At 39.8% G+C, this 14713-nt stretch overlaps 1 pseudogene across 1 annotated transcript; it reads left to right on the forward strand.

The window, feature by feature from the left end:
• The first annotated feature begins 13006 nt into the window (after positions 1 to 13006).
• On the forward strand, positions 13007 to 14672 carry LOC104723595 (small ribosomal subunit protein uS9x pseudogene; annotated as a pseudogene). The gene has a single exon (XR_015571206.1). The product of XR_015571206.1 is annotated as a small ribosomal subunit protein uS9x pseudogene (transcript).
• The last annotated feature ends 41 nt before the right edge of the window (positions 14673 to 14713 follow it).

The following is a 14713-nucleotide window of genomic DNA, read 5'->3' on the forward strand; positions in this document are numbered from 1 at the left end:
TTATTATTCGTTTTAACAAAATTAAAATATTCCTCAGCGCTGTAAATTATGTATAATATGTTGATCCTTGTCGTGGGTCGGGTCCTAGTTTTTGTATAATATCTGAGTAATTCTTTCTAAAATATAAATAAATTATGTTTCAATTACCAGATTGAAAAACTAAGAGTATTCGCCGCGCCAGCACGCATACAAATCTCCGTTTTTGCCGGCGGCGCAGATCGGCGGGATTACGGTGTCGACTCATCCGTGTTCATTGACCCACTTTTTCCCTTAAGCTGGTCTGAAACTGATATACTGTTCATGAGTATGTTGATCCTTGTCGGCTAACCGGCAAATCATTCACCAAGTTTTTCAATCTCAGTAACTATCCATTTCACCTGACACAAATCCGAGTTTTTGTCAGCACAGTTAGAGTTGAGATGTAGGAGCTTTCGTGGTCAAAATCATACAAAACAGAGGAAAAGAGTCCAAAACCAAAAGAGTCATTATAAAACAGAGAGGAAGAAAGAAATCATTAAGAAAAAAAATTCATTTGTTTCTCATAAGTTTCAGTGAACCAAAAGGGTACAATATGAATTTATAGGAAATCTAAGTAATTTTACTAAAGGTAAAGATCTTTGCTAAGTAAGCACATGATCCAGATGAAATAAGCAAATGTGGACATAAATTAAATAAATGATCTGACAAAACAACAAATTGTATAAATAAAAAGGACTAAGAGCAAATAATTTGTTTAACCTTTATCGCTCTACATATGCAGTAATTAAAAGTTAACTTAGTAAATATAAGAAATATCTAGTTAAATTGATAATTTTTCATTTTTAATATCTTTCATTTTGTATAAATTCTTTTGTCATATATATCTACTAGTATTCTACCCGTACGTAGTATGGGTTAAGAATCATTTAAATATTAAACTTAAAAAGAGTTAACATTTCAGTTGAATCAACATGCTAAATACATTACCTCTGGCTTCTACTTCTTCACTCAAATTTCCAGAAACTTATGTGAACAAAGATGATTATTTGAAATAATGAAAATGTTGCTGGTTCTGCCTTCCTGGTCCCCTATCTTTGATAACGCAAAAAAAAAAAAAAAAAGACTTCTTATATCTGCAATTTATAATGAACAAAATGTTTTCTTAACCATTATTATAATTTTGAATTAATACAGAATGTGAATGAAATAAAAAATTTATAAAAACTTAGCTTACTCAATATCCCAAAGACCGAGCACAATGTAGAACAAAAGACTTCTTAGAGCATCATTAGTGGAGTACCTCTCCTAAGTTACTCACAAATTAATTAATCATATAATTAATATTAATTTAAGTAAAGCAATCCTAATAGTATTTTTGCAAAATCATTCCTTTACTAAAGACTTAAAAGAAGGTTGCTCAATCTTTTAAATAGTAATTTTTTAATTTGTGTAATTTTCTAATCTAAAATGAGAAAACATTTACAAGGAACATCTACAATAAAAATTCAATTGATATAGAAGAAAACTTAAAATGGTGAAATATCTACAAGGAACCTATATTGCAGAACAACAAAAGCTCACTTAAACAATGTTTCAAGAAGTTGTCCACACTCATCCTTAAACAATGTTTCAATGATTCACAATGTTTCAATGATTCACAATTGTGGATATGAAAAGATTAACAATGATTCACTTAAACATTGTTGTAACATTGAATTTTGAATTTACAAAGAGTACTTGAAGCGCATGCCATAACACAGAATCTGCAACTCTTATACAAGACCGTTGATGTTTTTTTTCTTCATGGGATTTCACTAAACTCCATATTTGCTGAAGAGCTCTGGTATATGAATTGTCAATGTGTTTAAGGTGTTCCTGACAACCTTCAATAAATGGTACAGAATATTACTTTGATAGCATAATAAAAGCATTTAAAGTGTAAATTGTTTCAAATAAAACTAAAAACTTACAGAGTGACAGAGGAGAGTATATGGCTGGAGGCCAAAGAACGGGCTTCTTCGTTTTTTTTCTTTCATAAAGAACCTGCCATGGAATTGAATTTAGCCATTGACTACTACATATTTAATACTAGAAGTCATCCCGTGCTACGCACGGATTTAGATTACATTATTGTTCAATTTTAGTAATTTGGATATTATTAGTATTTATTTGTTTACTTACCAATGGTTATTTTTGTGGTTTTAAAAATATACTGATCATTTTTTTTTGGGTTCATTTGTTTGATGTTACTTGAGTTTTCTTTTTATATATAGTATTAAAGTATTTCAACACATGGAGAAAATTTTGATTGCATAGTAGAGTGTTTATGGTTTTTTATCCCTTTAGATTTTCAGTACATATTAAAGCATGTGCATTGGTGAAAGACCCATTGAGTTTCTCATCATATAATATTATTTTTTAAATGTAGAGAAATTTAGGAACCTCTATCAAAATGAGAATTTGTTAGAAATATCTTTTTTGAGATACTGCTTTTTGAACATTTTTATTTTTGCCTTCTTTTATATAAATTACAATATGTTAAATTAATTTTAAGAATCTTTTTTTTAGGTTTGGGTTCTCAATTTTACATTTAGGATATAGTTTTGATGGGGTAGAGTTTAGTATTTTGAGTTTTAAATTTAGAATTTAGTCATTTTATACATAGAAAATGAACAACATGAAAGGGTATTATTGAAAAGTAATAGAAAAATGGTATTTTTGAAAATGCGTTATTTGATACTAAGATTCCTAAAAATATATGATACCAATATACAATTAGCATATACTACTCAAAACTATAAAAATCAATTTAATCAGATATAGTATAGAAAAATGCTACTCATATCGTACCATGAGATTAAAAAACATCACAAGCTTAACAACATGATTTTTAAAGCATATGATAGTAACATACAATTTTCTTTTTCTTATAATAGTTTAAAATACTTTTTTTTCTTAAAGATGAAGACTAATAAGAAACTAAATTTACAATAGAGAGACTCATATGCATCGTCCAATAAGAAGAAGTTTTAGCCTGGATTATCACATGAATGTCCAAAAGAAAAAAAAATAGAGATTCTAAAATATAAGAAAGGAACAAAACGTGAAGTGATCTTAATGCATTGGCCAATAGTAAGTCCTTAATGCACAAGGCATCATCGCACCAGTGATCGAATCCCGCTCCCTACAAATGTAGGGATTTGGCCATTTCTGATCTAAAGCCACCATTTATTAGTTTGTAGGCCCCTTCTGATGATAGTTTATTTTGAAATTTAAATATGGGTTTCAATCTTATGTATGATTTAGGGGCAAAAACAGATTCTATATTATGTATAAAATTATCATTTTTGGGTTTTAATCTTGTAAATGATTCATGGGCAAGAAACGATTCTATGTTATGTTAGATTGTGGGATGTTTATGTGTTCTCAAAATTCTGTTATCATTTCATAAATTTTTGGCTCAAAGTTTAAATTTTGGGTTTCCATTCCTGCTTAGTTTCTGGCTTTTAATCTTATATAATCTAATGGTGGGATGTTATCCGTAAGTAATTTGATAATTGCTTACTCATTGGGCCGGTCTGTTGTGGCCCAATGGCTGATAAGAAAAAAAGAACAAAACCTAACATGTTCAACATACTAAATTATGATAGTTCATTTTTCATATGTAGTAATATTAACACAACCAACAAACAAAACAACCTGAAGTAAAAATAAAACATGGTTCAAGGCCCGACCCATAGGCTAAGCAAGTGAAGCCAAGGATTATGTCATCAATTTTTTTTTTGGCATATTTTAGGCCAAAAAATTAGGTCTTTTATGTAGGAACAATAATTAAAAATAAATAAATTATAAGTTCAGTTATTATTAGATTTTTTTAATAAGTTCGAAAAAATTTAAAAGTTCAAATTTTATATAAGAAACATTGGCGTATGGCATCCAAATTTTTCAGACCGGTCCATGGAGAGTAGGAAAGTCATACATAAACACTCTAATGAATAAATAACTTTGTCAAACATTTTCACATAATTTTTTTTCTTTGTAGTAGTAATGCGAACAACAAACATGATAACCTAAAAAAAAATTAAAAATTATTCAAGAATACTTATTAAAATTTGGAAAGATATATAAAATAATATAATTTTTCAGAGGAACCTAATGACTGAAATTAAATAATAATGACTGAAAATTTGTGAGAGTAATTAGGTTTGAATTATAATTTTATGGAAAACGGAATGAATTCAACTTTTAAGGAAAAAAAATTGGTATGATCTAATAAGGAATAAATGAGTAAGCAATTATCAAATTACTTACGGATAACATCCCACCATTAGATTGTATAAGATTAAAAGCCAGAAACTAAGCAGGAATGGAAACCCAAAATTTAAACTTTGAGCCAAAAATTTATGAACTGATAAGAGAATTTTGAGAACACATAAACATCCCATAATCTAACATAACATAGAATTGTTTCTTGCCCATGAATCATTTACAAGATTGAAATCCAGTAATGATAATTTTATACATAATTTAGAATCTGTTTTTGCCCCTAAATCATACATAAGATTGAAACGCATATTTATTGTTGATGTTCTTATCGGTCACAATTAGAGTATTTAGTTCGGCAAAATGGAGATCAAAACGCTCTTTTTAAATCGGTGCCGAGGCACAAAAAGGACGGACTACAAAGTGAATTAGACGGGCTGAAATAACAAAAAATAGGGTGAAGGTTGCCCTGATGCCTGTAACAACGAGGTCGGCATGGTTGAGGAGGGCGCGAGAGCGACTTGCTGTGAGATCCGACGATGTGATCCGTTCAGAGGTCGAGTACTTTCACGCTCGATTTCAGAGGCTAAGGAATTATATCGCAGCTACGCGTCGTATGTTCGAGCGTCATTTCCAGTTTTGCCGTGTAGACGGGATTGTGGAACATCTCGAGCTTATGATTGACGACGGGCTGTTTGTCCCGAAATGGAGATGGGACCGATTGCTTGAGGAGCGTTCCCGCTACGAGGCGTTATAGGCTGAAGCGGAGGTTCCCGATCTCGAAGAGGGCAACCTTGAACCTATTGGCAGGAGGCCGTTCGAAGATCATGTGGAGCTCGACGCTTGCTGAACTCGGGTTGACGTATTGCGGCGGTACATCAATCAGCTAGAGAGCATGGATCACTACTTCTGCGAAAGCAGCCATGTCGAAGGGGCCTGTTCTTATCTTGAGAAGATGGTCTCCCGGGGTGCAGTCGTCCCGATGGACAGGCTAAAAGAATTGAAGGAATCATGCCACTTTTGGCAGACGACTATCGGCGGGCTGGAGTTCGACGAACCATCCAACGCCGATCTGGGGATCTGAAGAGTGGGTCGTTGCGCGAGGTACTTAATCGTCCGATTTTATTTTCTCTTTTTTCACTTCGCTCTCTTTTTTTTTTTGGGTATGTGCCGTAATGGGGTCGGATCCCGTTTTGAACTTTTGCCGGGTTGGGGGTCGGCACCCCATGTTAACTTAAACACAACTATTATATGGTGCTTTTGTTATTCAGTTATACAGGTGCAACGCGCGATGGTTGGCTTACCCCTTATATGCGAGTTGCGACTCGACTTAAATGACACGTCGGACATCGAGTCGTTAGTGACTCGGTAGGTAGTCTTTTAAATCAGCTGCGAATCGTGAGGATCGGCTTACCCCTGACTTGCGAGTTGCGACTCGGCTTAGGTAAAACGTCGGACGTCGAGTTATTAGTAACTCGGCAAGTTGTCCTTTTAAATCAGGTGCGACTCGTGAGGATCGGCTTACCCCTGACTTGCGAGTTGCGACTCGGCTTAGGTAAAACGTCGGAATATCGAGTCGTTATCGGGCCAAGATAATGACATAAATTGCTCGTGAATATTTTGGCGGATTGCTGATAAGCATAGAAATTATATTATTGGCAGTTGTGTCCCGTAAACGGGACTGCCTACGTACCCTCCAATTAGGAGGGATCAAGCCGCTCGTAATTCAAATAAATTGGTTTTTTTTTTTTTTTTTTAGTAATAGTAGCGCTTCAGATGCATGGAGTTCTAAGATCGGTGTACTGGCTCGCCGCTCATTGTTAGAAGCTCGTACACACTGTGGTGGACGACTTTGGATACCTGATATGGACTCTCCTAGTTGGCCCCCATTTTTTCGGCATTTGGCTCGGCGGTGTTTTCGAAGACTTTTCGCAGAACAAGATCCCCTCGTGGAAGTGTCGATTGTGGACTTTCTTGTTGTAGTACTTGGCTGCGGTGAGCTGGTAGTTCTGAATTCGCAGAAGCGCCTTGTCGTGTTCCTCTTCTAATTCGTCGAGCCTGTTCATAAGCATCTGGATATTGAGTGAGGTATCTTGGACGAGCATTGTTTGGCGAAGGCTTGTGCTGCCGACCTCGGCCGATGCCATTGCTTCCATCCCATAGGCCAGGGAGAACAGAGTTTGGTTCGTAGCTTGTCGTGAGGTCGTACGGTAGGACCAAAGCACCCCGTCGAGCTCGTCGGCCCAAGCGCCCTTCTTGGCGCCTAACCTTTTCTTCAGGCCGTCGAGTATAGTTTTATTAGTCACTTCAGCTTGCCCATTTCCTTGTGGGTATCTCGACGTTGAATTCTTTAACTTGATCCTCTACTTTGCACAGAAGTCTTCGAATTGTAGGGAGATGAATTGCGAACCATTATCGGTGACTATTTCATAAGGCAGGCCGTGGCGGCAGACGATATACTTCCATACAAAAGCTGGACGTCTTTGGCTTTGATGTTGGCGTAGGACTCGACTTCGACCCACTTGGTGAAATAGTCAGTGGGGACGAGAATATAACGTTTTTGTCTTGAAGTGGGCAGCGGGCCAATAATGTCCATCTCCCAGCGCATGAAAGGGTATGGAGCTATGCCAGCTCGCAGTAATTCGTTCGGCTAATGGATGATGGGCGAGTGCCGCTGGCATTTCTCACATTTGGCCACTAACTTCTGGCAATCAGAAATCATTGGCGGCCAGTAGTGGCTGTGTTTCTTGATTCGTAATGCTAAGGCTCTTCCACCTGAATGGTTACCCCCGGATCCTTCATGAGTTTCCATCATGACTCGTTTCGTGTCGTCGCCGTGCAGACACAACAACAAGGCTCCTGATGTGGTCCACCGAAGTAAGTGCTCCTTCATCAAAGTGTAATGGGCAGCTTTTGTTTTTAACCGTCGTTTAGCCCATTTATCTGTCAGCACATCACCGTCTGCGAGATAGGCACGAATCTCGACACGCCAATCCGTCTTGTCGTTACCTGAAGGAGGTTCGAACTGTTGTCTTGAGGTCGCAGTCTTCCAGGTGGTTATGATGTCGTTAGGCTGATGAAGAGCGAGGCAGGTTTCTGCTTGGGCCGCTTTGATACTTGGTGTGTCGATGCTTTTGACTAGAATAATTACTCGAAGGTCGGGATCTGATGTCGAAGCGAGTGCTGCTAGAGCGTCGGCTGGAGCATTGTCTCCTCTGGGGATCTTGATGAGTTCGAATTCGTCGAAATGTTTGGACAGGATCCTGACGACGTCGAGCTAAGCAGCCATTGGCTCGCTTTTAGTCTCGTATTCGCCGCTAAACTGGTTTAGAGTCACAAAAGGCTCGAATTCGCTTGATTTGCATTGCGCTGGTGAGCTTGAGCCCGGCGATGAGTGCCTCGTACTCGGCGACATTATTGGTTGTCTGGAACTGTAGACGGAAGGATTGTTCCAAAATTTCCCCAGTTGGAGACGTTAATCGAATTCCCACGCCGGAACCCAGGTGAGAGGACGCGCCATCAACATACAGGGTCCACTGTCCGTCTATTGGGTCGGTAGGTGTTGGCTCGGGTCCCTCTAATTGTAGTTCAATTAAGAAATTGGCCAACACTTGGGACTTAGCGGCTGGGAAGGTACGAAACTCGATATCATATTCGCTGAGCTCGATCACCCATTTCATTAATCTTCCGGATTGATTCGGACTGCGCAATATAGATCGCAAGGGTTGATTAGACTGGACGGCGATGGTATGCGACTGGAAATATGGCCGGAGTTTTCTTGTCGAGGTGACAACTGCCAGGACGACTTTCTCAACTGCCGGGTAACGAGTTTCAGCGTCGTCGAGAGACTTGCTTATATAGAAGATTGGTCGTTGTTCTCCGCGGTCGTCTTTAACGAGCACTCCAATAACTGCTGATGCGGAAACGGCGATGTAAAGGAACAAGACTTCGCCAAGTTCTGGTTTTGCAAGTACCGGGGGTGTTAACAAGTAGCTCTTCAGTTTGCTGAACGCGTCGTGGCAAGCTTCATTCCATTCAAACTTCCCCTTAGTCTTGAGGAGGTTGTAAAATGGCAGGCATTTGTCCGTCGATCTAGATATATAGCAATTCAGGACAGCGATTCGTCCGGTCAGTCACTGTACTTCTCTGGCATTCTTTGGCGATGGTAGGTCGATGATCGCCTTGATTTGCTTTGGATTTGCCTCGATGCCTCGCTGAGTGACCAGGTACCCGACAAACACTCTCGAGTTAACTGCGAAGGTGCATTTGGCTGGATTTAACTTCATTTCATATTTATTCAAGGTATCAAAGCATTTCTGGAGATAAGTTATATGCTCGTTGGCGCGCTGTGACTTGACGAGCATGTCGTCTATGTATACCTCCATGGTTTTGCCGAGTTGTTTAGCGAACATCTTGTTTACTAGTCATTGGTAAGTTGCCCCCGCGTTCTTTTAGCCAAAGGGAATGACCTTATAGCAATAGGTTCTCCTGTCGGTAATAAACGACATTTTTTCCTGGTCGTCCTTGTGCATTAGGATTTGGTTATTCCCCGAAAAGGCGTCCATAAAGGTCAACAGCTCATTGCCCGCGGTTGCTTCGACGAGTTGGTCGATCCGTGGTAATGGAAAGCTGTCCTTCGGGTAGGCTTTGTTGAGGTCGGTAAAATCTACGCAGACTCGCCATTTCCCGTTTGTATTTTTGACGACCACCGGGTTGGCTAACCATTCCGGGTGTTTTACTTCTGTTATTGACCCGGCGCCGAGGAGCTTTTCTACTTCGTCATTTACCGCTTGCGACTTCTCTGGACCTAGCTTACGCCGTTTCTGCTTGACTGGCTTGTGCGTTGGGTGCGTTGAGCTCATGAGTCGTAACGGTTGGGTCGATTCCTCTCATATCAGCCACTGTTCATGCGAAAGTTGCAATGTTGGTTTTGAGGAAAAGAATCAGTTCGTCGTGCATGGTCGGATTTATCTCCGTACCGATATTTACACACTGTTTCATATCAGTCTCGTCGAGGTTCACTTCTTCTCTTGCAGCATCGCCTTGCTGGATTGGAGTCGGCTTTCCATCGGTTGGTGACAAGCTGTCGTCGTCGACCTGTTGCTTTGGTTGCTACAACTTCTACGCCGTACAAATCTTGTGTTCAATTAGAAAACATGCCCTCGCACTCTATTGGTTACCACGTAATGTGTACACGCCTTTCGGGGTTGGGAATTTGACGCACTGGTGATACGTCGACAAGACTGCGTTCATTTTATGGAGCTATGGGGTTCTCAGGATACCGCGCTGTTCATTTTATGACGATAGGTTTGTCGATGACGGAGAACCAAGAATACCGCGCTGTTCCCCCGATGAAGATCGGCAGGTCGATGGTACCGATTAACATGAGGAAGTCTCCGTCAAATCCAGTTAGCAAATGACACTCTGGCATGATGTCACTCTCGCTGACTTCCATTTGCACCAAAACGTTTTTGAATATCACGTTTACCGAGCTTCCGATATCGATCAAGATTCTCGTGACTTGGCTCTCACTTATCAGAAGTTTGACGACCAATGGTCGTTGTGTGGCAGGTCTAACCCCTCTAGATCGCTATTGTCGAAGGATATTAGCGTGTTTGTGAAGTCGATCCTTGATGGCAAGACTTCTTCATCTCGACCTGTTTGGTGTAGTCTCTTATCGATCTGACTGAGTCGTTACACCCTGCTAGTCCCCCCATAATCATATTTATCCACCGTCTTGGTTGGGGTGGGTGTTGCTCGAGCTTACGATCCGCGCGCGACAGCTTCTCATGAGTGATGTCGTCTGATATCTCCATTTCGTCCCCACTCTGGTCGTCGAGAATCTTGGAGTCCTTTATGAATTTTCGGGCAACATTTTCGGCTTTCTTGGTATCTTGTCTCCCGGGTCGGAATGTCTTGCTTCTGTCCAATTCGACGACTATTGCGCGCCTTTTGTACCGTTCCATAAGGATTGTTTGGAAGTAGCGACAAGCCTTAGTCGGGTGGGAGGAACTTTGATGGTAATCGCAGTACTGAGTCGTGCTACCTTCACCTCCTTCCTTTCGGACATAATTATTCCAAGGCAAGCCGGATTGCGTATCCTCACTTATCGCAAAGGTCTGACGGGTTCGGTCTTAGTTGCGAGTAAAGTGTTGTCGGGGCTCGAAGTGCTCGACCTTTGGGGCTACGACTGCTGGTTCTTTGGTCACAATATTCTTTGCTGCTGCGTGCTTCTTAGCGTTGATGGACTTTTCTTCCTCGACCTCTATATGTTTCGCAGCTCGACACAATGCGTCGGCTATGGTTTTCACATGTGACAATGACAGCTCTTCCTTGAATCGAGATTCATACCACAAGGCGTTTTTGAGTGCGACGATAGCTGCAGCGTCTGGGATTGAGTCGTTCCTTAAATCGTCCTATGAATGACCGAAGCAATTCTTGGCGTTCCTGTGTCATGGCATAGAGGTCGGCGTGGGAGTTCTTGTTCTCCATCATAGACGAGAATTGCTTCAAGAATTCGGTTATCAGGTCCTTAATAATGTCAATTGATCCAGATGGGAGTCGTGAAAACCAACTCAGGGCAGTGCCTATTAGGTGTTCAGCAAAAACTTGACATGCTCCGGCATCATACTCAGCCGGACTGAACTGCAAGGGACCAAGGGATACTCCGAAGGTAAGCAGGAAGTCCCGTCGGTAGCCTAGTCATGGCTTGACTGACCGTCCTACTGGCGTGGTCGCGAGTCTTCTGGAGAACGGCGTTCGCTGTGTTGCTTCAAGTACGAGGTCTACCTCTGGTGCCTTGCTTGTCGCTTTATGGAATATCGTTTCAATTTCTTGCATTTTCTCTCTGATTTTCTTCAGCTCTGCATCCTTTGCCCTGTCAACTGGTTCGTCGACATGTATGATGGGGTTACGCTCGAGTTTGTTAGCTTGCACCTGTGGTCCCACCATCGTCCCGATTGAGAGGAGGTTTGCTGGGTTTTGTCGAGCGGCATGGAGATGGTTGATTTCCTCCTAAGAACTGACTTGCGCTACGGTGAGTGCGTCTAAACAAGTGTTGGTTTTCTGTTCCTGCAAATCAAGGCGCGTTAGTATCCCGCGGAATAGCTCGTCTATGCTAGAAACGGGCTGACTATTGTGCAGGGCGAGTTGCGCAGAGTTCTGTGTCGCCTCATTGCTCGCCGGACTCGTCGGGTTCGTCGTGATAACAAACGTCTCTGGGCTTTCGGCTGTGATGGCTTTCCTCGGAGCGTCAGGGGTTGGAAGGATTGCGGGCTCCATGTGATCTATTCATGGCCTTATCGTTCCACTAGACGACCCGATCTCTTTGTTTCCTTCTTTTGTAATTCCAGTCATCTCGTCCAACTTCAGTAGGTCCGTTCTTCAAGCTTTTAAAAGAAGATTTCGACTTGGCTCCCCCTACCTGGCGCAATTAGAGTATTTAGTTCGGCAATTAGAGTATTTAGTTCGGCAAAATGGAAATCGAAACGCTCTTTTTAATTCGGTGCCGAGGCACAAAAAGGACGGACTACAAAGTGAATTAGACGGGCTGAAATAACGAAAAATAGGGTGAAGGACGAGCTGCGAGCTCGTCGATTCTAGACTTTGAACGAGAGAACTTGTATTTCATATCCGTCTTCTTTTCTCTTTCGTGCAAACCCCCCTTTTCTCGGACGCTGTACGCCCGTATTTATGGGAAACTGTGTCGGTTCGTCTTCCGAAAAGACCAAAATACTTTTCCTTCCCTTGAAGTTTATTTGGGTCTTTTCTGGGCCAGACATTTTGTTGGGGTGAGGATCTACCCCTAACATTTATCATTTCAAAATAAATTATCATCTGAAGGGGGCCTACAAACTGAAAAATGGTGGCTTTAGATCAAAAAGGGCCTACAACTAGGTTCTTATTGAAGAAGGGAAAAAAAAATGTTGAGATTATTTTTTTTTGTTTTATAGGTCAGTAGTTACCTAGGTCCAAAGTACAAATGAATTTAATTAATTAGGTTAAAACAACAAAATAAGACAGGTGTTAGATAACATGCCAAGTGTCATCTTCTTAACAAAAGTTGAGAAAAACCTTCTCATATTATATAAGACTAGGTTTTGAACCCACGCTACGGTTTATTTGATATATTTTGATGAAAATTATATATGATTGATGACGGTAATAAAATATTATCTTATAAAAATATTTAAATTAGTATTAAGGAAAAAAATTAAATTTCAGATACACATTTTAAAAAAATTATAATAATCAGTTATGTTATAAAATCAAATCTGACAAAAAAAATCATGAATTTAATTCGACGTCGAGGCGAGGCGAATCAAACGGATGACCTCACATATCCTAAACCATTTTTTTGACCACCAGAAAAACGAAAAAAAATTTATCATCATGAATTTAACTTGTTTTCATATTTAATTGATCATTATGACCTATGTTTTCGTGTTTTTTATTACATGTTTTCTTATTCTTTATATTCTTTCTTGTCATTTTCATTGTCAAATTTTGTGGTAATTGTCATTGTTACTTTTACCGTCTGGTTCTTCGTTATACTCTTTTTATTTTTCTTTCTCGTCAATTTCTTCACATTCTTTGACTGAAAAAGAGATTTTTAACAATTATGCGACATTATAAACTAGCCCTTAGCCAATGTACCACATTTGATATTCCCTTTCCTGATCTACCACAGTTGTCATTTAAAATGACCGTCATACCCCTTCAGCGAGTTTACATTGTTTGACGGTTTGACAAAAGAAAAGCGATTATTTGTTTTAAAAAAAAAAAAAAACTCTGTCGGGTCTTTTCAGTTTCTCCCACACTAGTGCACAGCAGTCCCTTTTCGAATTAAAGCTGCGAGTTAGAGTCAGAATTGTACAATACCATTCACTATCAATATCTCTCTTCTTTTCTGTAAGGATTAGAAACTCTCTTCTCTCCATAGCCGCAAGTCTCCTCATGCAAATCTGAGCGTTTTCCATGGATAAAGGCAACGAATCAAACTCGGCCAACCAGAATTTGGCGTCTATCAATTTCGTGGTCCCAAATAACCTGTAAGTACAACACACATCATGAACCTTATCACCGAGGAGATACTTGAGATGAAAGAAGCTTAGCAGCGACGAGACGATCGACGGAAACGTAACTACCTCTCCTTTTTTTTTTTTTGTAAGCACAGAATCGCCAAATGGTTTTGATGATGAACTACATATATATATATATACATATATATAGTCAAATGGGCTTAAATAGCTGAAAACATCAGCTTACTCGGATGGGCTTGTGATGAAATTTTGAAGTAGTACTAACTTGGAACAAATTTACAAGAATCGCCATTGGTTAAACTGATTTATAAAAAAACAATGTTCAGGAACTGATAAAAGAGAGATGGAAATTGAAGATTCTAGATATTTGAAAAAAAAAAGAAGTATAGTTGTGTGTTGATGGAATAACAAGAGTTTTTGATGATGAGTAACAGAGCAAAGAGGAAGAAGATAGATTGTTGAAGGTTCTTTTTTTATTATTTCTCTATATGTCAACATCTCTAATAAAAAAAATGTAAATATTTCTCCTAATTTCGCGTAACGTCTCAATTTTCATTTATTGAGATATAAAATTGAATATAAAACTTTATATTAAATTTTGATATGAAGGTCGAAATGGGTCAAACTATTTTATGGATCGGAGAAATAAAAGCCCAAATAAAAAAGACAGGCCCATTAGTAAAAACCTAAAACCACGAATTCGTTAACTTAGTATAAAAGCCTCTCCAGCATTATTAGGTTTACATTTCGTCGCGGCGGCAAGGAGAAAAAACCCTAAGTAAGTGACAAAAATGGCGACTCAACCAGCTGTTGAATCTGTGCAATGCTTCGGAAGGAAGAAGACCGCGGTGGCAGTCACCCACTGCAAACGTGGATCTGGTTTGATCAAGCTCAATGGTTGCCCAATCGAGCTGTTCCAGCCTGAGATCCTCAGATTCAAGGTGTTCGAGCCGGTGCTTCTACTCGGAAAGCACCGTTTCGCTGGTGTTGACATGAGGATCCGTGTCAACGGTGGTGGTCACACTTCTCAGGTGTACGCTATACGTCAGAGCATAGCCAAGGCGCTGGTTGCGTTTTACCAGAAGTATGTGGATGAGCAGTCGAAGAAGGAGATTAAGGATATCTTGGTGAGGTATGATAGGACTCTACTTGTGGCTGATCCTAGGAGGTGTGAGCCTAAGAAGTTTGGTGGTCGTGGTGCTCGTGCTCGTTTCCAGAAGAGTTACCGTTAAAAACAAAAACGCTGGTTTGTTCTTTTTTTTTTATTTTTGTATTTCTTAATGAGTGAGAAAGACTCTTTAGATTTATATTTTCATTCTCCTAAGAAGAAACTTATGTTTTGTTGTGATGTTTACTCGATTTTGGTATCTTAAAAAGTTGTTATTTTTATTTGCCCATTTGCATAGTTTGAATCAGCGGTTTAGGTTGAT

This window comes from Camelina sativa, chromosome 11, assembly GCF_030686135.1.
Source record: "Camelina sativa cultivar CO46 ecotype springtype chromosome 11, ASM3068613v1".
NCBI classification, from domain to species: Eukaryota; Viridiplantae; Streptophyta; class Magnoliopsida; order Brassicales; family Brassicaceae; genus Camelina; species Camelina sativa.